General features: G+C 44.3%; 1 long non-coding RNA gene across 1 annotated transcript; it reads left to right on the top strand.

Annotated features, from left to right (window-relative positions):
* The first annotated feature begins 2468 nt into the window (after positions 1-2468).
* On the top strand, positions 2469-25602 carry LOC309525607. Its single transcript, XR_014216456.1, has 2 exons — positions 2469-2665; positions 24932-25602. It is a non-coding gene; the product is annotated as an uncharacterized lncRNA (long non-coding RNA).
* The last annotated feature ends 678 nt before the right edge of the window (positions 25603-26280 follow it).

Here is a 26280-nt window from a genome sequence, read left to right as displayed (position 1 = left end):
AATCCAGGGCTGCAGGTGGGATTGGTCAGGTTTCCACATGTTTACCTGCAGTCACTCCTGCTTGCAGGACACGGGTGGCGCTGTGGTCTAAACCACTGAGCCTCTTGGGCTTGCTGGTCGGAAAGTCGGTGGTTCAAATCCGCATGACAGGGTGAGCTCCCATTGCTCTGTCCCAGCTTCTGCCAACCTAGCAGTTTGAAAGCATACCCGTGCAAGTAGATAAATAGGTACCTCTGTGGCAGGGAAGGTAAACAGTGTTTCCATGTGCTCTGGTTTCCACCATGGTGTCCTGTTGTGCCAGAAGCGGTTTAGTCACACTGCCCACATGACCTGGAAAGCAGTCTGTGGGCAAACACCAGCTCCCTCAGCCTGAAGCAAGATGAGCACCGCAACTGCCTTTGACTGGACTTAACCATCCAGGGGTCCTTTACCTTTTACTCCTGCTTGTTGGAGTGGTCCAGTGCTGGGCCCCTCACTTTAGAGACTGCCCTGCAGCTGTGAGAGCTACTGCAGCCCTGCATGGAACCTGGCTGACAAATGCAAATGTCAGCTGCAGGCAATCACTGACCTAATTTCAGAGTAAAAAAATTCCTTCCAGTAGCACCTTAAAGACCAACTAAGTTAGTTCTTGGTATGAGCTTTCGTGTGCATGCACACTTCTTCATGCACACGAAAGCTCATACCAAGAACTAACTTAGTTGGTCTTTAAGGTGCTACTGGAAGGAATTTTTTTATTTTGACTATGGCAGACCAACACGGCTACCTATCTACTACTAATTTCAGAGTTCACTGTGGCTCTTGTCATTGGTTTCCTGTTGCCTCAGCCTAGATGGGCTGACAAGGAGCTAAGAGCAGGCAAGAGAAAGGATGCCCTGGGAATACAGGCCTGAGAACGGGCCGAGAGAGAGAGAGAGAGAGAGAGAAGGAGAGAGGGAGGCAGGAAGGAAGGCAGGCAGGAAGGAAGGAAGGAAGGAAGGAAGGAAGGAAGGAGCAGACTTGATGAAAGGTGGAACGTTTGCCTTTATGATATTGTCAAGGCCATGAAAGGAAAGCTAAATAATAACATTGTGAAAGCAAATACAGGGCATCTTGGGCCTGGGGTCATCAGTGTTGAAGTGCTCTGGGCAAAAGCAATGCTTTTGCAAGGAGAGGATTTTTGTGTGAATGGGGTCATCTCCTGGCCATGGAGGTGAGTCATGGGGTATAGCCCAAAGCTTATTCTCTGATGCAGGTGCATCAACTTCAGCTCCTTAATTGAGGCTGCTGCAGCTCTGTGTTAAATCACTAGGAACCAAGCTCAGCCTCACACACACAGAGGGGTAGGCAAGCTGAAAATAATGCTGATATATTTCACATTAGGCTACCAATGCGCCCTTTTGGTTTCAAACAGTACATGGGTAGATGAGTCTAAAAATCCCGGGACACAAATTTGCCCTCTAGAAGCTATGGTGGCTCATTTACCAGAAGTAATGTATTTAGCATTAACTCTGGAAGTAGATACTCAGTTCTGACCAAACTAAGCCTCCTGGTGTTTATTTTGCTCTACACAAAATGGAGATCAACAGTGTGGAGCCAGAGTCAATGATAAAGGTAAAGGTAAAGGGTGCCCTGACCATTAGGTCTAGTCATGCCCTACTCTGGGGTTGCAGCGCTCATGTGGCCAGCATGACTAAGCCACTTCTGGCAAACCAGAGCAGCGCACGGAAACGCTGTTTACCTTCCCGCCGGAGTGATACCTATTTATCTACTTGCACTCTGACGTGCTTTCAAACTGCTAGGTTGGCAGGAGCAGGGACCGAGCAACGGTAGCTCACCCCGTCGTGGGGATTCAAACCGACGACCTTCTGATCGGCAAGTCCTAGGATAGGCAGAGCCAATTCATTCTAGTTTTGCCCTCCTGCTCCTCCCTGCTCCCGAGTTCTATATAGGAAATGCTGGAGAAGGAAGGCAATCCCTCCAACCCCTTGAACTGGTTGCAAGTAAGAGGACAGACAGCTGGGGGCTGGCTGAGAGCAGGCTAAGCTTGGTGGGGCAGAGTCCTATTTTCCCTAACGGACTGCCCTCCATTGAGGGCAATCATGCAGGTCTGCCGAGGGGTAAAAGGTAGCAGCTCATAGCCACATCTCTGTGGCTCCCCAGGGTGGAGGTAATCTAGAGACCGGGAAGAAAACATGGTGGACCAGGTGCTGCAAGGTCTGACCCACAAAGCTCTGAGTATGACCTGCTTGTTTGAAGGCCATTAAAGTCTCTATGAGCTTGTTTGGATGACTTCTGTAATGGCCCATATTTGGTGTGGAAGGGTTGGCTGCTGAAGGGGGCACATCTAATTCCTTTTGGATCTATATAAAGCCCTGATGAGAAACCTTGCCAGTAGCTGTTATGAGACTATCTGAGGCACAGATAGCTCAAGGTTCATAAGTGGACTGATGGTGTATATATATAAAACCTCTTGCTGGATTGCTTGTCATGCATCACTAGGGTTGACAGCTTTATCTTTGAGGAGGTAGCTGCATTTATTTCTAATTAAGTTCCCAATCTCAATCTATTGTGGAAAAGGGTCTTCAGAAGTGTGTTCTCCCTTTGGCACAGCACAGCGTTTGCCCGATGAGACTGTCAGCGAACAAAACTGTCTGAAGAAGTACCACCTGCCCCCATGGGTATAAAGGTAGGGAAATCTCTCTTGCCATCATATTTCTACCCCCTATAGTGTTTGCAATTGGCCCTTGATACTCAATCCAGTAGCTTTCCTTTGGGAAAGGAAAGAGATGTGTCCCAGTTGCCTTCCTGCTTCAAAGCACAGTGCAGGAATTGAAGAGAAGCCATTTCTTCATTCCCACAAGTGAATGAATAAAAGTTAAGGCTGAGGGAAAAATGGTGAATATGATATTCCAAGAAAACCACAAATCAGCTTCATATTTTGGAGGCAAGGCAAAGGGCATCTTGGAGATGGAGGGAAAAGTTGTTTGGTTGGCAGTGGAAGGGGAATAGGGTAAAAGTACAGTCTTTGGAAGGGTGAAATGTTCCTCAGCACCCGGTATCAAATCGAGCTCGCGGATGCCATTTCCAACTCCCCAGAATGCAGTCTCCGTCTTTCCTGCTCACTTTCCCCAAAGCTCTCTGTGGGACCTTTCTGGCATTTACAGAAATCGCTCGTGCATTGTGAAGAGCCATCAGCCAGATCAAGTAGAACAACAATGGGAATTAACATAATTATGTCAAGCAGGCTTTAAGAACTCGGTGAATGGTTGTTGCATAAAACAAAAAGCTTGGATGGTGAATAGAACCAAGGACAAAGCAAAGTTTTCAGAATTCTAAGCTTCATCAGCATGTGACCTTGAAATTCTGGGTTGTGTCCCCCCCCCCCAAATAATAATGCCAAAGCTTTGTGCTAGTTTTGAGCCGTTTTGTGCTGCAAACCCCAGGTTTTGTGCCATCCCCCCCACAACCAAGTAATTGACAAAGCAAATCGGGGTCATAAGTTAATGCAAAAAAATCCCACTTTGTCAGAATGACTCCAAACCAGTGCCAAAGTGGTGTGATGGTTTTGCGCCACAAACACTGCTTAGTGTGCAGCCCCTCAAGCTGAGTAACTGACAGTCAGGTGTCCATAAAGGTAAAGGGACCCCTGACCATTAGGTCCAATCGTGGACAACTCTGGGGCTGCGGCGGTCATCTTGCTTTATTGGCCAAGGGAGCCGGCTCCATGACAGCTTCCAGGTCATGTGGCCAGCATGACTAAGCCGCTTCTGGCAAACCAGAGCAGTGCACGGAAACGCCGTTTACCTTCCCGCCAGAGCAGTACCTCTTTATCTACTTGCACTTTGTGCTTTCAAACTGCTAGGTTGGCAGGAGCTGGGACCAAACAACGAGAGCTCACCCCGTTGCGGGGATTCAAATCGCTGACCTTCTGATCGGCAAGCCCTAGGCTTTGTGGTTTAACCCACAGTGCCACCCGCGACCCTAAAACCCAATCTCGTCCCATTGATGCCAAACCAGTGCCAAAGTGGTGTGCTGAAACTCAAACTGGAGTCACAAGTAAAGGGCCAGAAACTCAACTTTGTCCGACTGGCACCAAACCAGTGCCCAAGTGGTGTGCTGGTTTTGCACAGTTTTGTGCCACAAACCCTGCTTTCTTTGCAGCCCCCCCAAGCTGAGCAAGTGACGCTCAAACTGGGGGCCACAGGGACAACCCAAAACCCAACATTGTCGGTATGACTCCAGACCGGTGCCAAAAAGGCTGGCCCACGGGTGACAGCCTTAGTGGTGACAGCCTTAGTGGTGGATTTATATTCTGCTTCAGTTTGTTATGCTACTACGTTATTGCTGTCGGGGGGGGGGTGCTATACACGGAGTGGTGGTGGTATTTTGATGAGGATGCTGTCGCTGCTCATAACTTGCACACATGAGCAGCACAGATTCCACAATGATATGTTATGTGGAAACGCCCTACAAGAAGGCTGAGTGTTGCTTTCTAGCTCTGGAGATGGTGCTTGTACAGTGGTACCTCTAGTTACAAACTTAATTCGTTCTGGAGGTGAAGGAATGACCACCGGGTGTGGAGCACACTTCCACCAGCAGACAATCCACAGCTGTCTGAACATCATGCCCTCTATCTAACCTTTAGCTCTCTTAGTAGTCTGCCTTGCCCTGCCTGTGACCTTTGTCTCTTTCGATTAAACATTGTGCAAGGGGAAAGTGACTCAGTGGAAACAGGTGCCAAAATAACTTTGTACCACCCCTCGATCTCAGGATTGGAAGATGTGTAAAGGTCACAGTCCAAAATGTACCTGACTGGTTTTGCATATTGTGCTAATAAAAAGAGCCTTGGCAGAGCTAGCAGGCGGCTTGCTTATGCACAACTCACCTGACTCGTGTCCTTCACTTCATGGAGGTCCGTTCTTAACCTGAAACTGTTCCTAACTAGAGGCATGCTTTCACTAATGAGGCCTCTTGCTGCTGCTGTGCTGCCAGCACACGATTTCCGTTCTCATCCTGGGGCAAAGTTCTCAACTCGAGGTCACTCTTCCAGGTTAGCGGAGTTTGTAACCTGAAGCATTTGTAACCTGAGGCATTTGTAACTTGAGGTACCACTGTACTAAGAATTAAGGCTGCAACCCTAAACACATTTTCTAGGGAATCAGCTTTGCTGAGCATCATGGGAGTTGTTTTCTGAGTGATGTCTGAAGGGCAGCACTGTGCATCTTCCAGCATTTATTTGTGTATTAAATGTATAACCCTTGGAAGCTGCTTTAGCGCATAGACGATTCTGAGACAGGCCAGTGGCATGACTCTATATATAGAAGCTCCCTAAATTTCCATGATCCAGCAAGGCAGTTTCTGTGTATATTTGACCCCATGAATCTATCTGGCCATAGCATATTATGGCTGGAGCTGGCTCATAGGAGACATTTGGGGCAGAATTCCAGGGCCTCGCTTCACAGCGGATGCCCAAATGCAGCAGGGCTAGCTTACCACATTTAGAAGTGATTGAAGTAATATTCACTACCATCCACAGGCCAAGTTCAGAGTCTGAAATAACCTAGGGTGGATCTACACACAGGGGGGAAACTCACTATAAATAAGTCAAAAATTAAATCATTATAACAAAAGGGGAAAAAACACTATGTAAAAATCGCTTTGAAATTCTTTTTGCTCTCTGGCACCATCTGGTGTTGCATATTTATAATGAATTTGGAACGTTGTGTTTTACTAATGTAGCTAAGTCCATAACTGCACCACTGATACTTGCTGCTGGAAAGGAAAGTGATGCAATCAATTGCATCTTTGTTACCAGCAAAGGACAGAACCTTGTATAGCTCAACTTACTGCTGCTCTGGACCTGTTGCTCCCCATTCCTTTCATTGGGTGGCCTGCAAAGCAGACCCCACCCATCTTACTTCAAACAAGATAAGAGGGGAAAGGCAGTAAACTGCTCTGGCAATGTAAACAAAAGGTGGTCTGAATTCGGTTGTCTTTGTGGCTTGATGATGCTATGGTTTTAATTCTACATGAATGAATAGCTCTGGAGAGAAAAGTAAGATCAGCCTTGCACTTTGTGCCATATCTGATGCAGAGGCAGAGCTTTTACAAAATATGGCTAGCCATTTGTGACTGTGAATGTTGCTGAACAGGATCAGTTAACTTGCCACTAAAGTAGAATCAGGTCCCCGAGGTTCATGCGACTACAATCAAAGGAGCAAGTATGTTTTTCTGCTTCTGCTCTGGAAGAGAGGCGAGGCAGACTTAAAAGGCTATGGTTTGAGATAAGGTTGCCTTATTTCCAAAGGACATCCTTTGCATGGTTTCTGACCCAGCTGTCTTCCTTAACCTCTCTTCCTAATAATGTACAGCCTGTACTTATTGGTTTCTGACCTGGCTCCCCTAACGAGCAGATTTAAATCTAGTTCAGCTACATGAAGGCTTAACAGGATACCTGGCAGTCAGTCAGTGGCAGAACAGGTACTTTTTTAAGAAATGAAAGGGAAGACCAAGGCAACAGAGATGGAAAAGTTCCAGAATTCGCTCCATGGAATGTACTAGTTGGAAGACCGGTTGTGAACAACACAACAGTTAATCTTACTTTCCTAAGTAATAGGAATTGCAGGTTGAACCATGTCTCATTTCTGGACAGTTATGAGGCAGCAGTAGGCTATCGTCACAAATATTTAAGGAATACTTGAATACTATAGTGAGGGGGGAGATTCATTCATCCAACATATTAACCCCCCTTCCCCCCTCCCAAAATATGCTGCAGCCAGGAAATGTACGTCAAAAATAGCAGGTGATGGGCAGCCAAATATATTGTAATTTTATTGTAAGTCGTGTTCAGTTTATTTATTTATTTTGTAAAGAACCAGCTAGCAAGTCTGACCTAATGAGCCTTCCTTCTAATCCCAGTTGTGGAGGGCTGATCGGTAGACAGGGACATTATGGGGGTACGACAAGAGAAATCCACTCTACACATGAGTCAGGTGTACATGATACCGTATGCATACTCTCCAACATTTCTCCAATGAAAATAGGGATGTCCTATTCAATAATAATAATAATAATAATAATAATAATAATAATAATTTATTATTATTATTATTATTATTATTATTATTATTTTACTATCTACACCCCACTCATCTGACTGGGTTGCCCCAGCCACTCTTGGTAGCTTCCAACTTATATAAAAACATAATGAAACATTAAACATTAAAAACTTATCTAGACAGGGCTGCCTTCAGATATCTACTAAAGGTTGTATAGTTACTGATCTGCTTGGCTTGGGGGGGTCGCATAACTCCATCCCCTCCAACATTTCTCCAGTGAAAACAGGGATGTCCTAAGGAAAAGCAGGATGTTCTGGCATTAAATCAGAAACCGGGACAGCTTCTGTAAATCCGGAACTGTCACCGGAAAATAGAGAAACTTGGAGGGTCTGCCATATGTTCCAGGACTGGCTTTGACCCTGATCCTTAGTTTCAGGCTTCAACCTTGATTGAACACCCAGGGTGAGCACCTTGCAGCTCATGGGCCAAAAACTGGTCTCAAGTAAGAAACATTCCAATAAATCCACATATTGAGACAGGAATGGGTTTATGGGTTTAATTCTGACTGGCCTACTTATGTCCTCCTTGTTTGGCTTGCCCTCTCTTTATCCGTGGCCGAGACTCTCTCAGTCAAGGATATTATTTAACTGGATGTAGCAGGCTGTTTAGAGACTCATTAAAATGCATTGTTTGAGTTGCTAAATGGAAGATGCTGGAACGGATTTACCTTCCAGCAAATCCCCAATGCCCCTCGCCCTGGAACCTACAGATCTGAGCGGAAGCTCCAGAAGCTCCCCTGTGGCCTCTATTCTCCTGCTACCACTAGTCTACTTTGCTCACCCCATGAATATTAATAAGAAGCCTGTCTGCTGGGTCAGCTACCTGCCACTTTGAGCCAGAGTGTTTTTGTTTTGCTCTCCTCCCTCAGTACCTTTGGAAACTTGGCTCCCTTTTATCTCGCCGCTACTGGAGCAGCTTTGAACAAGACAGTAAATTTGTGTCAAAAAAACAAATGTGGTGATGGACAGCCAGATAAAAATTCAGGTGTATAGGAAGGGAAAGCATTTCCCAGCTGGCAGCCATTTTGGGACAAGAACATAGGCTAGAATAAGCTTCTTTGAAGTCTATTTGGCCAGAAACAGCAGCACATCTTTACCAATATGAAATAGTCACTATATACAGCCTGAGTATGTTGTGCTTTCTGGGATGTACTAGAAACTAGTTAAAAGCCAACATTGACTTCTGGCTGGAGCAGGGAGTTAGAGGCCACTAGCTCAGATAGCTGTGGAAAATATTTATTTAAGTAAAGCAAATTGGTTCATAAAGCCATTTGTCTGATGTTGTAAGCAATAATACCATGCTGAAATCATATCGACTTGAGAAATAAATATACTAGACCTTCTGTGTCCAGCGTTCGAACTGAAGTAATTTACTGGGTTTATTCAATAGTCTCTGAATTACACTTGAAAATAGTTCTTGTTATTTCCAAGTGAATTGAACATGAATTAAGTTTATTTTGCAGTTGGACTTTCGGCATTTTGAAATTTATTTTTAAATTCTAATATATATGGATATATAGGTTTTGTCACACTTTGTGTTTGATAGTTTGGATTTGATATCCCGCTTTATCACTACTCGAAGGAGTCTCAAAGCGGCTAACATTCTCCTTTCCCTTCCTCCCCCACAACAAACACTCTGTGAGGTGAGTGGGGCTGAGAGACTTCAAAGAAGTGTGACTGGCCCAAGGTCACCCAGCAGCTGCATGTGGAGGAGCGGAGACGCGAACCCGGTTCCCCAGATTACGAGTCCACCACTCTTAACCACTACACCACAGTGGCCATTGCATTTACCGTTTTTACCTCTCTGAAAAGTGATTCTGTTATTTAAATTTAAATATCATAATTGTCATGGGAAATATTTAAAACAGTTGTTCAAATTACATTGTGTGTGTGTGTGTGTTCTGATGTTTCTAAGCTTTCAGTATATTCTACACACTTTAGCAAGCAGCTTGTAAAATTCTGAAGGCTGAGAAAAATGCTGTGGACCACATGAATGAATTGTGAATTGAACTGGAATGTAATTAGTTTATTTTTGATGGGGGGGCAAAGTTGAAATGGAACTAATTCCTTTTGGGGAGGTGAACTGGAACGAATCCCTTTTTTAAAATGAACTTCCCTAAAACTACCTGTAATTCCCTTTCTTCCCTCTTCTCTACAGCTCTTTTTGTTTTAATGAGGATGAACAAAACTGAGGGAAATACAGGGAAGACTTGTGAGTGTTCACACCTGCATGTTTATCATTTGATTCCTCATTGATTGATGCAGCTGAATGTGTCACTGCCTCCACCAAAAAGCATTGCGTCTGAGGTGATATGGAAGTTCGTCTGTGCCGTTTGATTGGTGAGAGGGCTCATTCACACATGTGAGTCATTCCTCAATGCTGCAGTCATTGTGTGAGGAACATGTGTGTGAAAACTTCTCCTGTGTGTGAGGACTGGGACATAAGCTGGCAAGTAAGAGACTTGATGCCTTGTTCTGCCGAAACTGGAGGTATTAAAAAGGTGGTGAAGGATACTTTCCAACCTCATGTTTTTATTGATATCATCCATTTACTGGCAGCTGTTCAGTGGCAACAGAATGGTGTTTGATCACTAAGCATGTTTCCATCTAGACCCGCATTCCTGATTGGTATCTGAGAATATATCAAGCATGCCACCCTCCACTCATTTGAAAAGGAAAGCATCTCTTTTTCTATGCTTGCTGGAAAGGCTCGCAGTGGGAATTGCAGTTAGCATGGGTAAATCAATGTTAGTCGTTTTGGACTCACAGCTGTCCATGGAGGCGGCAGGTCAATTCTGTGTCCAGGGCAGCTGTCTACAGCTCCATCTGGTACGCTGGCTGACACCGTACCTGCCCGTGGACTGTCTTGCCAGAGTGGTGCATGCTCTAGCTATCTCTCGCTTGGACTACTGCAATGCGCTCTACATGGGGTGACCTCTGAAGGTGACCCGGAAATTACAATTAATCTAGAATGCAGCATCTAGATTGGTGACTGGGAGTGGCTGCCAAGACCATCTAACACCCATCCTGAAAGACCTACATTGGCTTCCAGTACATTTCCAAGCACAATTCAAAGTGTTGGTGCTGACCTTTAAAGCCCTAATAGGCCTTGGCCTAGCATACCTTGAAGGAGTGTCTCCACCCCCATCGTTCTACCCGGACACTGAGGTCCAGCGCTGAGGACCTTCTGGCGGTTCCTTCACTGCAAGATGGCAGAGCTTTCCAAACTGTCTGTTGTAACATGTTAGTGTGTAGGCTGCAGTGTGTAGATGTGTCACACGAACACTCCCTGCACTCTTCCTGGGGCTGGAAAGGAGTTAGTTTAACCTCTGGTTTGCTAGTAACACAAAATTACTGTGTCACAAAACGATGCATGTCTAAAATGTGTGTCACCAACATGAAAATTTTGGAAAGCTCTGCATTATGGTGATGTTTTCTCTGGGGTGTATGATTTGTGATGGCTTGTTCATGAAGAACTGCTGTCATCAAGTAATGAAAATGCATGCATGACCCAGCCTGTATAGATAATAACAAATGTTCAAGCTGCAGAGAGTTAAAAAGCTTTCAGCATATCAGTATCAGGAGAATAGCCTAGTCACCAAGAGCCTTAGGATGGGAAGAGGTTTTTCTGAAATGTTGGCTTCACTTTAATGTCATGACAAATGCGGAGGCAATAAGAAAATGCATTAGTGATGCTTGTCTGAGAAGAAGAATGGATGAGGACTAGATGGTGTTTTAGATGCCTTATGACTCTTGCGGTATTTCTGCAATTGGAGTATAGGGGACCTGTGATTGCCAATCCTGGAGGAGGGAAGAAGTTTAGTTGGAGGAAACTTCCTCTCTTGAACTTAATGTATTCTCCTCCTAGCATCGCCCTACTCCTCTACCCATCTTCCGGCGCTTCCTTCACCGAACTCCCTCACAGTCCCTAGCTCAGTAATTAGTCCCTTGCCAAGTGTCAGGCCCCTGCGATGAGGTCAGTCATGTCACAGGCAATGAGTTATGGCAGGAAAGGCCAGCAATTTTGCAGGCCTTGTAGCTTCTCATTAGCTTTTGAGCAAGAGAAACTGGCAAGAGGTACATACTCAACAGTGCTTGCGGCTGAAATGTGATGGTTACCTAACCCTGCTTAAATAGTATGGATCTTAACAAGCTGGGGCTTTCTGTCCACTGAAACCTCCAAAATTTAGGGTAAAGGGCACGTACTGGAGGGGAAGTGGTGAGTTCCCAGAGGGAACAATTTAGGAGTTGTCATGTGCAGCAAAACTCAGTAGCAAGTACCGCCATCTTCTTCACCTGTAACCTGAATTTCAAGGTGCCACCCTAATACTGCTTATGTGTATCATGCCTGCATCTTAAGGAGTTCAAGCCTTGTAGCACGTTGCTTGTATAATGACCTCCCACCATATGTCAAAGAGAAAAACAACTACCAGACTTTTAGAATACATCTGAAGGCAGCCCTGTTTAGTGAAGCCTTTAATGTTTAATGGATTATTGTATTTTAATATCCTGTTGGAAGCCGCCCAGAGTGGCTGGGGAAACCCAGCCAGATGGGTGGGGTATAAATAATAAATTATTATTATTATTATTATAGCTCACTGCTAATTACTCTCCTGTTCTCTGGCCAATCAGGTCTCTGCATCACTCAAGCAGTTCTAATCCAAAAGTATAGCTATGCCAAAGAGGTTGCCCCCATCTGTCTCTGGGCAACAAAATCATGTGGCTGACATTTGACTGTTAGAAGGACTGCCTCTTTTCAAGCCCCTGCTCGGAAAACTCCTACTCCATCTATTGTTATGAGGCCTATTCAGCAGTCTCAGTATAGAATGAGTAGGGCTGCCTGGAAGTGCAGTTTGAGCATGCTCAGTCTTGTTTCCTTGAAGGCAACACCCACACCATTGGGCTCAAGCAGTCTCTTCTTTGTACTATAAATGTTTTTGTTTTGTTTTTTTAGTTATACGTACTTTTCTCCCAGCAGAGATGCAATTGTGTGGTGAGGCCCCGGGCCCCACAGTTCCCTCAGAAATAAACACACAGACACGAAAATGTTGGGTTAATGGGGTCAATTAGGCCACGACTTTACTGGTTACAGATGTGAGCAGTTTGGCTTAGGCAATTGGGTGAAGCAAGACTATATCCTGACTCCTGCCTATCTGCAGGAGTCCCGTAAGGGTCAACCACTGATAGGGGGAGCCCTATGATGTACATCAATTGAGCACCCACAGGGTCACCGATGGAGGAGACGAATGGAGGCTGCCCTCCCCAGCTGTGCTGCCGTTTAAACGCCACGTGGCCACACACCCCGGCTAACCCGATTGGTCAGCCGGGGATGTGTGTGACGCGGTGGCTGGGAGTCCTAATGACATGGGCAGCATTCCTCCGTCCACAGTCGGGTCACTGGGAGGTCCTGGGTTGCTGCCCACAACGCGGGCTCCCCCTCCAAAAAGGGGAGCCGTTCTGTGACAGAACAGACTCTTTTTGAACCAAGATAAGACACTTTTCAGTTTGGTTAGCTGCTAACTGAACTGCAATGCTTAAATGTTCACAGTTATCTTTGCGAGGGACGAGGATGGGGAGAAAAACAGGATGACGAGGCCATGCCCTTTTGACCTCCTAGCAGCCCCAAGAGGTCTGGGGGCCACCAGCCGCCATGGCTGCTTCCCAGAATTGTACATTTGCCTTCTGCAATAGCGCTGCTGCACTTTATGAGCTGCTTGCAGGTTTTATGCTATTTCCCTGCAGAGAAATACATCCTTTGCTGGAAATCTGCTATGTGTGAAGCTGTCCTCAGATGCTGCTCCTGTTTCTTTTCCCAGCAGCAGCCAGGTACTGACGGGCTATAGCAGCAACTAGCACAGAAATAGGGTCTATTGTGCAAACTCATCAAGTCAAAACCGATGCAGTTAGATTTGCCACCTCCTGGCCTCAAAGGGTCTCCCTCTGCCTTTAATAGCTCAGTGATGGAGAAACCTGGCAGTCTCTCCATCTCCCATTAATGCTGTAATGTAGTGGAAGGGCAGCTTCTGCTAAATGGTGTCCATCGAAGCAGCTATTAAAGGGGGGATATTTATTTATTTATTGAATCCCATTCTTCAGCAAAACAAAAACAAAAAACCAGCTTCCAGAGCAGCTTACAAATCACAAGCCTGCCCCTGCCCTCGGGCTTACAGTCTAAAAAGACACAGCACAAAAGGACTGTTGATTGGGATGGAGGAGAAGATAAGCAAATTCAGATACAAGTTCTTAGTTACGAGTTCTAATGACCGGATGGGATGGAAACAGTTCAAGAAGAGACAGTCCAAAAGTTGCTGGTCTCTCCACTGTGCCTGCATCCCTCCTCTTGCTGCCTCTACTTCAGCTGGATGTAAAGGAATATAAACCAATTTTGGCCCTGGATGTGGCACTCCTATATCCATTTGATGAGATATCCTATACAGCCCAGTTGGAGTCTCTTCCTGTAATGAAATTGCAGTTGTGTGCTTACTCAGGGTGTACGACTTGTACTGGGCATATCAGGACTGGTCTCCTTTTAAAAAACACGGCATAGTTCTAATTATCTCCCAACTGCATAGTATGTACCGTCTAATGCTTCTTTGGCTAAAGAGTTCTCTGGTTATTTTGGATCAATATGTGAAGCTCAACCTTTCATACAAATCTTTGCCAAAAAGCCCACAGCCCCTGCTCTTCTTCAGCACTGAGGTGCTTCCAGTTTTGTTTTTTTTCCTAATTCCTTGTCACCATGTTGCTAGTCTCTGTGTGAAATCTGTCCCCCATGCCAAAGTCACGGAAGTAAAAGTGCATTCCAGCATTCTCAGTGTCACTAGAAATTACTCAGTGTTACTAGAAATAGCAAATGGGGTCTTTGTGGCTGTTTTGTAACACCACTGTAGCTCAACCCGGAAGGACTAGTTTCTAGCCTGTTTTAGATCAAAGTTGTTCGCTAAACCAGATTAGCGGAATTTGAATTCCTGCAAACATAGATGGACAGGCAGAGTGACTTTTCTAAAGTTGAAGCACAAGAGGGAATGTGGTGCCTCAGAACGTGTTTTCTAGAATGAAGTCCCAATGTTCTTCTACCTAGAATCATAGAAGAATCATAGAATCATAGAGTTGGAAGAGACCACAAGGGCCATCGAGTCCAACCCCCTGCCAAAAATACCTAGTATTTTGGTGGGTAACCCGCCAGTGGGACTAAAAGATAGAAGGCATCTATCTGTGTGAGGAAACCAGTACTGGAGGATTTGGTCCTCAAATGTCACATGTGTGCTGATATAGAACAACATTATTTAGAGCCCCTTTTAAAAAGAATGAAGTACTAGGAAGTGAAAGAGAAATTGGGCTTTCTGTTGCAAGCACCAAACCAGCATGGGACTTGGAGGGTTGCTTCGTTCGCAGTAAAGGCAGGTAAATGCAGAGAAGAATTTTTGGATTCTTTTTCTGTTATTTGTCAAGGAGATATGAAGACACAAAAATACTAAATGTATCTCCGGATGGATGGATGGATGGATGGATATGAATTCGAATTCCTGGATGTCAAGATCCAAGTTTGAGGTGAGAGAACCCCAGCAGAGTTTTAAAGTCACAAAATATGCAGCAAAGTAAATCATGGAGATAAAGGCTATTAGACCTTTAAAATATGTGCCCCTCCAAGTGAGTTCCAAAATGTCCCCTTAAAAGTTTTCTTTCCATAGTTTTCCTCTTCCCCCAGCATAGGAAAAAGACCACATGTTTGGTAAGTTACAAAATGGTTTACTTACAAATTCTCCAAAGGTCAGATTCATGTGCTTCAGACAAGGTTGCACAGACAGTAAAACATAGCTTAGTTACAAAGCAGTGAAGGTTCCTAAATTATTGGTATAGGAACTCAAGAGTGGCTAATGAGAGCCATGTGGTTGAGCTGGAGCAACCAGCTCAAACCTCTTCACACAATGAGCTTCTCTAGTTCATCCCAAGGTAAGGGGAAGTGGATATAGCTAACCCTGGCAGGACAGCTTACTCTATGGTATTAACCCTTTCATGCAGTTATTAGACTTAATCATGTTGGTTATATGAGACCAGTTATCCCACATCTTCTCATGTCATCTCCATATATATGTGTGTGTATGCGCACATGCGCGCGCACGCACAAACATACTTCTGTTTCTTTTTAAACAAAGCTCTGTTTATTTTAAGGATATGTATATATTTTATGTAACTGCTATGCTTTTAGGAAAGTTTTGGTACGTTGTATGTCCTGGAATGATCTATGGACTTACACAATAAACTTTATTCATTTGTACTTCAGATAAATCATAGATATCAATGTGCCTTAATTATGTCTATTCAATAAACAACACTTTGAACAGAATTTTAAATAGCTTGGTTGGGCCTGAGGATCTGGAATTAGAAAGGCTGAGTATTCATGATACTTAGGGGCTTCTCTTAAATTCTTGAGAATGTAGGTTTGCCTATGATTGATTAGTAAGTTACCTTGACCTTTGTAAAGACAGCTTCATTTTATTTAAGACAGAACATATATATGCGCTGAAGGAAAAAACTATTATAAATATAACATTTAAAGTTAACTTCTCCCCTGATTAGACAAACTTCAGGAAAACTTTCCCATTGGAACCGTACCATTTTTTAAAAAAAATCTTGACGTGTCATTATAGTAGGTTTGCTATGTCAGAATTCTTCAGATTGCCTGGAGGGAAAAACCCTATTGAAATCCCTCAAGCTCCATAACAAATGTCATGTAATTTATGATTGGTTGGTAAATTGTCATTTGCTGGTAAGACTCTGGCATACAATGAGACCAAACAAAAAGAAAGAAGAAAGAAAGAAAGAAAGATAGGTGGGCTGATTCTGATGTTTCACCACAAGTTTTGCTTTCTTTAAAAAATTCCATATTCATAAGAAACTGTTTTATTACAAAATTATAATATTTCGAGGGATAGAAAAACCAGTTTCCCTTTCAATTCTGGTTAATTTTCCTCAGTCTAACAGTAAAATCCAATCCGTACTGGGGAAATGTTATTTTTTTCCATATGGGCTGCCAAGTAAAGGGAGTCAGGTCAGACTAAATCCCTGGCTCTTAAGAGTCTGTCTGTTCCTTTGACCCTTCCCCCCAAGTCTTGGGTCTTGTCCTCACTCAACCGAAGCCTTCCACCTGCTCTGCCATCCCCAGATTTAATGGGCTTTAGCTCTGGAGAGTAAAATTCCCTCCCTCCCTCCCTCTCTGCCACTTTCTTAATAGACCTATGGCTCTGACAAGGATTTCTTTCTGGTTTCTGTATTGCTTGTTGCTGCGGAAGGAGGAGAGAGCGTCAGGTAATCATCTGCCATATAGCTTATTCAACAGAGGCCCTCTGCTGGTCTGCACTTTGCCTTCAGGTCATATATCCAGCAGTGCACTTAGGAAATGTTAAACTTTGGACTTAATAGTCTTATGGGTCTGGGAGGAGAGGCTTTTCAGATGTTACTTGCATTACCTCATTTCAAAATGTAGTAACCCAGCCCTGCTGCATTGGGGAGTCGTCCTGCTCATTCTTCTGAAAGAGCTCCTGGACCCTCTGCCCTGGTGACACTCCTGCAAATGCACTGGCCTTTACTCACACTGATTTTGAGTGTCCGAGCTTCACCGATCAATGGCAAGGTGTTTGCATACTGCAAGTGATTCCTACCAATGCCTTTAACTGTATATGATGGCTACCAGCTGGTGCTATTGTATAAAACATAACAATATTGATGTAAGAGGTGGGGGGGGAGTATTATTTGAGCTGCTAGGCGAGTCGTGCTGCTCTTGTAGACGAAGGGAATGGGAGGGAAGGGAAGGGAAGAAAGCCGAAACATGAAAAGAACCCCCTCTTCAAAGCATTCCCCAAATCTTCTCATCTTCTTTGCCTCTCACTTCCATACTAATTTCTCCTCCTTGCTTGCCCGCTTCCTTCCAGAGTGGAAAAGCCATCCCATATCCCAAACATTTCTCATCCTCATGGTGTAGAAATCTTGGCTCCTCTGACAACTGGGGGAATGGATGGGGCACAGTAATACTGCCTTCCCTCTATGCATATGGAAGGACAAAGTGCCTGTTTAGGACTAGTGATAATAGGCTGGTGATTGCTGACAGCAACAAAGTCTGCATCACCAAATAATTGCATTGGCTACTTCCGTAGGGAGGTTGTGCTTAGGAACCCAGCTGAACCAGCCCTAATAGCCAATAATACCTGATGGGATCCTAATGGCAACCCCACCCCCTGCCTACACAGGCTATGCTTGCTTATTTTGTCATATTATCAGTTTGCCTGGAAGTGTGCTGTTTTAGTATAATGTACAGGACACTGCACAGTATAAGCAATTGAGACAGAGTTCAGTGACCCAAAGAGCTTGCAGTCTAAAGGGTGAGCATATAGACAGAGAAAGGTCAGGGATGAGAGAAGCAAAGGAAAACAAAGGATGGAATGAGCAAATTCAGGGGGAAATGTTTATGGATGTGAGGAAGCCACCCTCACCACCCTCTGAGAATAAAATAAATAAAATGAAAGCTCATACCAATAACTAACTAACTTGGTCTCTAAGGTGCTACTGGAAGGATTTATTTTATTTTATTATTTATTTTGTTTTGTTTTGACTACAGCAGACCAACACAGCTACCTACCTGTAACTAGAACCCTCTGATAAACAATGCTAGTCCTATTGAGATTCTTCTTTGTTTAGCTTTCCTTGAAATCCCTCTTGTGTTTCTCCTGAAGAGGAACCTTCAAAGCTACATTGAAACTTTGCTTGAGGCAAAATTCAGTAGCAAGTCAAGTCCCAAACCTGATCAAGTTTGCCCACTGCAGGGAGAGTTTCCTCCAGATATCCAGTGCTGGTGAAAGGCCTTTGAGAATACCCATGGAGAGAACAAGCAAGAGCTTCCTTTGAATGGAAAAGCTGGGTTTTGTATAGACTATCCGCTGTTCTCCTTGTCTAAAATAGACAAGGGAAGAAAGAATGGGCTCAAAGTGTTACTGATCACATTTAGCCTGGATGTCAGGGGAAATGGACTCCCTGTTAAGAGTGGAGGTACATTGGAATGGGTTGCTTAGGAATGTGGTACAATCATCACTAGAAGAGCAGGCTAGACAAGTTTATGGCTAGATTAGTTTAGATAGTAGCAGTATAATTGGACTGGATCATACCATTTCCAGCCATATGTTCAACTCTGAAGCTGAATGTACATAGACAAAGGTAGTTTTAAGCACGTTCATATGTCTGACAAGGGAATGGACTTGATTAAATCCCTTCCACCTCAGATTCTATAGCTCCTTCCTAGCAGAAAGTATCACATAGTTGAGCATGCTTGTGGATGCTCAGAAAGCTACAATCATGCACTGGGGAAATAAGTGTAAATGAATGCTGGCGAGAGAGAGATAGAATGTGAGGGGAAAGGTCCTTAGATCAGAAGTAAGAGTTACTGGCAGGAGTCTTGAGCAAAAAATTAAATGGAATAGCACATTCCAGTAACTATGTTTCATGAATCAGTCTGCTAGATCTGTGGCTCCCAAGCATTTTGACTTTCAGTCTTGTTTCCTAAGAGTTGTTGGCATGTCAAAATGGAATAAATAATTTTGAGGAGACACAGGGTTGCATGAGCCTTTTGAGCATGTCAGTATTCGGTTGCATTTTGAGGTGCTAAAAATACAATCTAAATACTTGGTGACACCTTCCAGATATCGCTTCTGGGGTCGTGAAGATAGCACACTCCATCTGACTCATAAAACACCAATCATCAGATGTGATGTGGGCAAGAGACAGGATGATCAGCAAGTGTTCCATTTAGGTTGTCATGAAACCTTCCTATACAGCTGGCGATTACTAGGAAACAAGAGTTTTTACCTTTTGTTGTGGCATACATACAGTCATTTAGAAGAATATACAGAGTACGTACCCAGCCTGTGGACTGATTAACTCTTACACGTTTTGCAAAGCTTAAAGGTCCCAGTTTTGAATGAATCCCATTTTCATGATGTGAGAAAGCACTCACTGTTCCAAGCTTCACTATGCCAATGGAATCATTTCATCTGAGTGGCATAGTGTCTGTTCTTCTCCAAGGCAGCAAGAAATCTATATTTTTACACCGGTGATGAGAATGTCATTGTGAATTCTGGATGTTTCAGGCTCTGCTCATTTGAACGAGTGGCATGGGAGTCAAAGTGTAGTATGGTTATGCACTGAAATAATTGGGAAATAGTGTCATGCAACCTGACTATAGGGAAAGAGTGTCTGGGGTCTGATAACAGTGTAATGAGTGCTGCACATATATCTGGGGTAGGTGGAAGGAAAGGAACTTCGTGGAGGAAACATGAATAGACAGGACTGAAGTGAAATTGCTAGTAGATAAGGAAAGGAAGGCTTGGGGTGTATTTTAGAAGGACCTCAATATTTCGAAGTATTGCATTTAATGTGTACACAAGTGGTCTATTCATTCAAATGTGAGGTATATAGTTTTTAAAAAACTAAAATCATCCAACGCACACAAACATTTAGGCCATAGCTTTTTATTTCCTGCCAGTGAGAAATAAAATGGTTGGCATGCAGTTTTATCTGGAAGGACAGATCTTGAAGCTGAGGCTCCAATACTTTGGCCACCTCATGAGAAGAGAAGACTCCCTGGAAAAGACCCTGATGCTGGGAAAGATTATTGAGGGCACAAGGAGAAGGGGACGACAGAGGACGAGATGGTTGGACAGTGTTCTCGAAGCTACCAGCATGAGTTTGACCAAACTGCGGGAGGCAGTGGAAGACAGGAGTGCCTGGCGTGCTCTGGTCCATGGGGTCACGACGAGTCGGACACGACTAAATGACTAAACAACAACAACAAGTGCCTCTTCATGATAGGTCTCTACCTCTGCACTGTCAGCCTCTTTGGAAGTCATCTAAGTTGGTGGTCATCACCACATCTTGCAATAACAAATTTCACTGGGTGGGATCCAACGTAATGCTATCACAGTTGTTCCATCAGTACAAGCATTTCTGCTTGCCCGATGGAATGCTCTCCCCTCTCCTCTCCCTGTGCACTGTTCTGCGGGGCTCTTCCAACTTTTCAGAGTGGATTGGGGGGTGAGGAACTAGGGGGAGTTGGGGGGAAGCTCCACTGTGCTAGCAGGAGCCCTTGTGCTGATGTCTGCTGGCCCACTGGGTTAGTTGAATGCAGCCCATAGTTTAACTTGCAGTCCCAGCCTCATTTTATGCAACTGCTAATTCCTCCTAAAGCTGCCCCCTTCCATCCCACAATAGTTCTCTCTGTCCTGTTCATTTCCTCCTTACTTCTCCCGGCTTTTTTAAAGTGTTCCTCTTTCTTTCTACATAGTTTCCAAACAATTGGGAGGGACAGTATTTTTGGGGTAGAATCATAGAATCATAGAATCATAGAGTTGGAAGAGGCCACAAGGGCCATCGAGTCCAACCCCCTGCCAAGCAGGAAACACCATCAGAGCACTCCTGACATATGGTTGTCAAGCCTCTGTTTAAAGACCTCCAAAATAGGAGACTCCACCACACTCCTTGGCAGCAAATTCCACTGTCGAACAGCTCTTACTGTCAGGAAGTTCTTCCTAATGTTTAGGTGGAATCTTCTTTCTTGTAGTTTGGATCCATTGCTCCGTGTCCGCTTCTCCGGAGCAGCAGAAAACAACCTTTCTCCCTCCTCCATGTGACATCCTTTTATATATTTGAACATGGCTATCATATCACCCCTTAACCTCCTCTTCTCCAAGCTAAACATGCCCAGCTCCCTTAGCCGTTCCTCATAAGGCATCGTTTCCAGGCCTTTGACAATTTTGGTTGCCCTCCTCTGGACACGTTCCAGTTTGTCAGTGTCCTTCTTGAATTGTGGTGCCCAGAACTGGACACAGTACTCCAGGTGTGGTCTGACCAGAGCAGAATACAGTGGCACTATTACTTCCCTTGATCTAGATGCTATACTCCTATTGATGCAGCCCAGAATTGCATTGGCTTTTTTAGCTGCCGCGTCACACTGTTGGCTCATGTCAAGTTTGTGGTCAACCAAGACTCCTAGATCCTTTTCACATGTACTGCTCTCAAGCCAGGTGTCACCCATCTTGTATTTGTGCCTCTCATTTTTTTTGCCCAAGTGCAATACTTTACATTTCTCCCTGTTAAAATTCATCTTGTTTGTTTTTGCCCAGTTCTCTAATCTGTCAAGGTCGTTTTGAAGTGTGATCCTGTCCTCTGGGGTGTTAGCCACCCCTCCCAGTTTGGTGTCATCTGCAAATTTGATCAGGATGCCCTTGAGTCCATCATCCAAGTCGTTGATAAAGATGTTGAATAAGACCGGGCCCAAGACAGAACCCTGTGGCACCCCACTAGTCACTCTTCTCCAGCATGAAGAGGAACCATTGATGAGCACCCTTTGGGTTCGGTCAGTCAGCCAGTTACAAATCCACTGAGTGGTAGCATAGTCAAGACGGCATTTTACCAGCTTCTTTACAAGAATATCATGGGGCACCTTGTCAAATGCCTTGCTGAAATCAAGGTAGGCTACATCCACTGCGTTCCCTTCATCTACCAGGCTTGTAATTCTGTCAAAAAACGAGATCAGGTTAGTCTGACATGACTTATTTTTCAGAAATCCATGCTGACTATTGGTGATCACAGCATTCCTTTCTAGGTGCTCACAGACTGTTTGCTTAATGATCTGCTCCAGAATCTTCCCTGGTATTGATGTCAGACTGACTGGGCGGTAATTATTTGGGTCCTCTCTTTTCCCCTTTTTGAAAATAGGGACAACATTTGCCCTCCTCCAGTCTGCCGGAACTTCGCCTGTTCTCCAGGAATTCTCAAAGATGACTGCCAGTGGTTCTGAGATCACATCTGCCAGTTCTTTTAATACTCTTGGATGCAGTTCATCTGGCCCTGGAGACTTGAATACATCTAAACTAGCCAAATATTCTTGTACTATCTCCTTAGTTATTCTGGGCTGTGTTTCCTTTGCTGAATCATTTGCTCCAAATTCTTCAGGTCGGGCATTGTTTTCTTTATCGGAGAAGACTGAGGCAAAGAAGGCATTGAGGAGTTCAGCCCTTTCTGTGTCCCCTGTTTGCATTTCACCATCTTCTCCTCTGAGTGACCCCACTGTTTCTTTGTTCTTCCTTTTGCTACGAACATACCCATAAAAGCCTTTTTTGTTGCTTTTAACCTCTCTAGCAAGCCTGAGTTCATTCTGTGCTTTAGTAGTAAAAATTAATTGATTTCTGAAAATTCATTTACTGGTTCCATGACTTGAGAGAAAGAATCCCCCTCCCGGCTGTTTGAGAACAAATGGTTAGGTTTCTGCTATATGTGTGTGTTTGCATATACATTTATGCATTGCAACATTAAAGTCAGGAACTGCTTTCACTTGCTTTCCAGAATAGTAGTTGTGTTGGTCTATTGTACTAAAAAATAAAACAAAAATCATTTGTATACATATTTGAAAATGACCCACCAAACCCATTAATGCTTGCTTCTGAGCAACCCTGTGTAGTATTGGAAATTCTAATCTGAGGTAACCTTGGTGAAAACTGAAGCCTGGATTAGTCTAGCCTGGATTAATTAATCCAGAACACTTTTGTCTCTGGTTCAACCCATCATTGGCTCTGACTCTGGCCGCTACTAGCATGTGACCCCCCCCCAACATATTGCCCCCACAGGAATGTGGACCTCTGTGGGAGGGCTAGGGGGATTTCCCATCTCTGTATTAGTCCATGGGATGAAGACGGCATGCTTTTCATCATAGTAACCCTTGTCAGTGCTAGGCTAAGAGTGCACTTTTAAAGCATCACGGGGTGACTTCTGCTGTGGTGCCTGTGACTGGCATTCTTTCCCAGCAGATGGAACACTGGGCTGCAACAAAAACAACCCTCTCCCTCTCTCCCCCAGTTTCTGTGGAGAATCATCTGGTTGGAAGCCAGACACCATTGTATGGAAAGAGCAAACAGGCGTGGTGGGGGTGGCGGTGGCAGAAGAGAAGGCGGATGGGAGCTCTGTCAGAAACACAAAATAAGCTCTGCATTTTGCCACATAAAAATAGCATTTTAGTTGCAAACGTAACCACTCCTTCTGGTCATGAAAAGGCTGTCCTTAGAAACAGTACTTTAAAAATTATTATTTAAAATATATCTTATTGAGGCCCTGTTTGGCCATAAATGTTTGTGTGAGAGAAGCAGCAACAGTGGTTCAGCTGCAAGTCTGTGCACCCTTACCTTGGAGTAAGCCCCACTGAAACGCCAGGGATTACTTCTCAGTAAACATGTTTAGTACTGAGCTGTGTTTTTCTGAAGGATTACCACGTGAACCTGCAGCGAAATGTTGCAGTACACCGTCACATCCTAGCAGGAGGGTGCCTGCTCATATTTCCAGTCAACCATGCTTTCCTGCAGGTTTTCTGGTACATTCCTACTTGCCAACTTAGCATGCCCAGTCCCCTTTTGGACCGGGCTGGGGGCAGGAAGTTGCCCCCTTGTGAGTTTTATTCTGTAAATGTACTACTGCAAACCTTGGGGTTTCCCTAAGCATGCTGATACCTCTCTGTTGTCCCTCAGCGGCTCCAGTGCTATCAGCACTTACCACTTGAGTTGACTATTATTATTAATGATAATTTTATTATTTATACCCCGCCAATCCAGCTGGGTCGCCCCAGCCACCCCAGACAGTTTCCAACACACATAGAAACATAATAAAACATCAAACATTAAATACTTCCCTATACAGGGCTGCCTACAGGTGTCTTCTAAAAGTTATATAGTCATCTATCTCCTTGACATCTGATGGGAGGGCGTTCCTCAGGGAGGGTGCCACTACTGAGAAGATCTTCTGCCTGGTTCCCTGTAACTTTTCACAGTGAGGGACCCTCGGAGCTGGACCTCAGTGTCCAGGCTGAACAATGATGGTAGAGAGGCACCTTCAGGTATAAGGGGCCAAGGCTGTTTAGGGTTTTAAAAGTCAGCACCAACACTTTGAATTGTGCTCAATTTAGAGCACAGCTTAGAGGGAGCCATTGAGATGTGGATATTATATTTGTCTGTAAATTGTTTTGTGTCTGCGTTACCTTTAAGCATGTCTGTAAATACCTAGAAAAAGCAGAAGGGTTGCTCACATTCATTTCTCCTTCTCACGATTGCCATCTGCTTTTGGTCCCATAGGTCCTAGTATCCCATGAATCACTATGACAACATGTTTGAGTCTTCTATCTCAGTTGTAAGGTATGGTCCAAAAAAAGGCAATTGGAATCATTAAAGTGACACACCAACCCTTTCATTCTTTTGCACTCTCAAGAAATGTAAGGCATCACTGATACTGAAAAAACCATATCATATCATTGACCATCTCAATGGAATCACACTTGTGTTTTTACCCAGAGGCACAAGCTCCCCTGTAAAACTAAAATCTTGCCACATCTTCAATATATGTATGCATTCAGGAAAGCATGTCAAGAGAAGGTTGTGTTCAAAATATCAGGTGGCCTGGCTGATCGCTTACTCTTAATTACATGCCAGTTCCCTGTTGCAGGCCAGCACTGCTCACCTGGCTGCCCAGCTTCTCGTGTGAAACAACTGTGTGATTAATGGAGTTGACAAACACACCCAGCATCCACTGAGTGTGCCACTCACAGTCGGCATTGCAAGCCCCAGGGTGAAACAAAAAATGTACCCAAACCACTATATCCTGGAAATGGTGAACACTGCAAACTCTTCTGTTCCATCCTCTATGGTCTTCAATCCTTCTGGTTCTTGAGCAGCAGAAACATGCAAAGGTGGTGCCAAGGAAGAAAAGTTGCTCCTTTTTGCTAATAAAGCAAACGTTCTTCTGTTACAGAGATCTGCTCAAGACAGCTACATACTGGGCAGTAGTCACAGGAATCCACTTTCTCAAAGTTGTTTTCTGGCGAGGTCTTCCATCCCTTTGCTGAATCCTCAGTTTCCCTCTGTTGGCCCATTATTATTGGGTGAATGACTTGTGCAACCTCTATTAGCGGATGTAATAATTGGAGTTGAGTAGGACTGAATACATTCCCTATTGTCCTTCCTCTCACCAAAGGGAGGAAGCTGACAACACTGGCTATTTCATTCAACCAGGGATGTACCCTCCAGATGTTGGACAACTCCCATCATACCTTACTATTGGTCATGCTTCCTGGAGCTGGTGGGAGTTGTAATTCAGCAATACCTGGAGGATACCACATTGGCTATCCCTACCATTTCATCCTCATAGCCACTGCCCTCCACAGGTAGACTTGCTGGCATCCAGGTTTTAATTTTTGGTTCCAGGTGAAGACCTTTTTATTTGCCCGGGTGTTTTAATCTTTGTGTGTGTTTTGTTATGCTGCATTGTATTAATGTTTTAGTGCTGGTAGCTTTATTTAATTTGCTTTTATGTTGTGCTTGGCGTTTTCCTTTTGCTGGTTTTAAGCTGACTGTCAACCGCTCAGAGAACATTTGTTGTTGGACAGCATACAAATATTGTAAATAAATTAAATTTGCACCTGTTGCTGAAATTCTGGCTGCATGTGCTCCAAGCATTTGCAGATTTGTTTGGAATTATTCCTCAGGAAAGAAATATACACTGCTTTGCTTCCTAAGAATAAGAGGCCTTCTCCCTTCCTCTCACTCCACCAAAATCCCTCCTCCTTAGTGAGCAATGTGCATAGAACCATTTGAAAAAGAAATAGGGCAAACTCTGACATCAAGCTCTCTTAGAGAGTAGAGGCTTTACGTTAGGGTCACATGCACATAATGAAGGAGAGCCAGGTTTCAAGATGCTGTTTCCCTGACAACCAGAAGGCAGGGATGAAAGAGAGAGACGGGAGGTGACTTTTCAGAGATGTCATTAACTGACTCTGCCAAAGTGGAAGTTGATGTGGAGTCTCTGGGGCTCTCAGGGACATAATAGGACTAGGGCTTGTCTGTGTAGCATGACCATAGCTGTCCTAAATCACACTTGGAGATCTCACCCACTTCTTTGGTGTTCCCTCACTTGCATCTCCTAGTCTCTGCTGCTGAGAGGGAGATACGCAATATCATCACTGAAATGCTAGTTCATCCCTCTTGCTTTGTCCCTCTGGTCTCTTGAAATACCAGTGCCAGCGAAAGAGGTCAAGAACAGGGGCAGGCTGCACGAGACAAGCGCCAAGGGATCAACCAATTTGTTTACAGCCCTGTAAAGGG

The sequence above is a fragment of the Podarcis vaucheri genome, assembly GCF_965113315.1.
Source record: "Podarcis vaucheri genome assembly, chromosome: 2".
Classification (NCBI taxonomy): domain Eukaryota; kingdom Metazoa; phylum Chordata; class Lepidosauria; order Squamata; family Lacertidae; genus Podarcis; species Podarcis vaucheri.
Note: the sequence above shows the minus strand (reverse complement) of the source record. Positions and strands in the feature narration are given on the sequence as shown.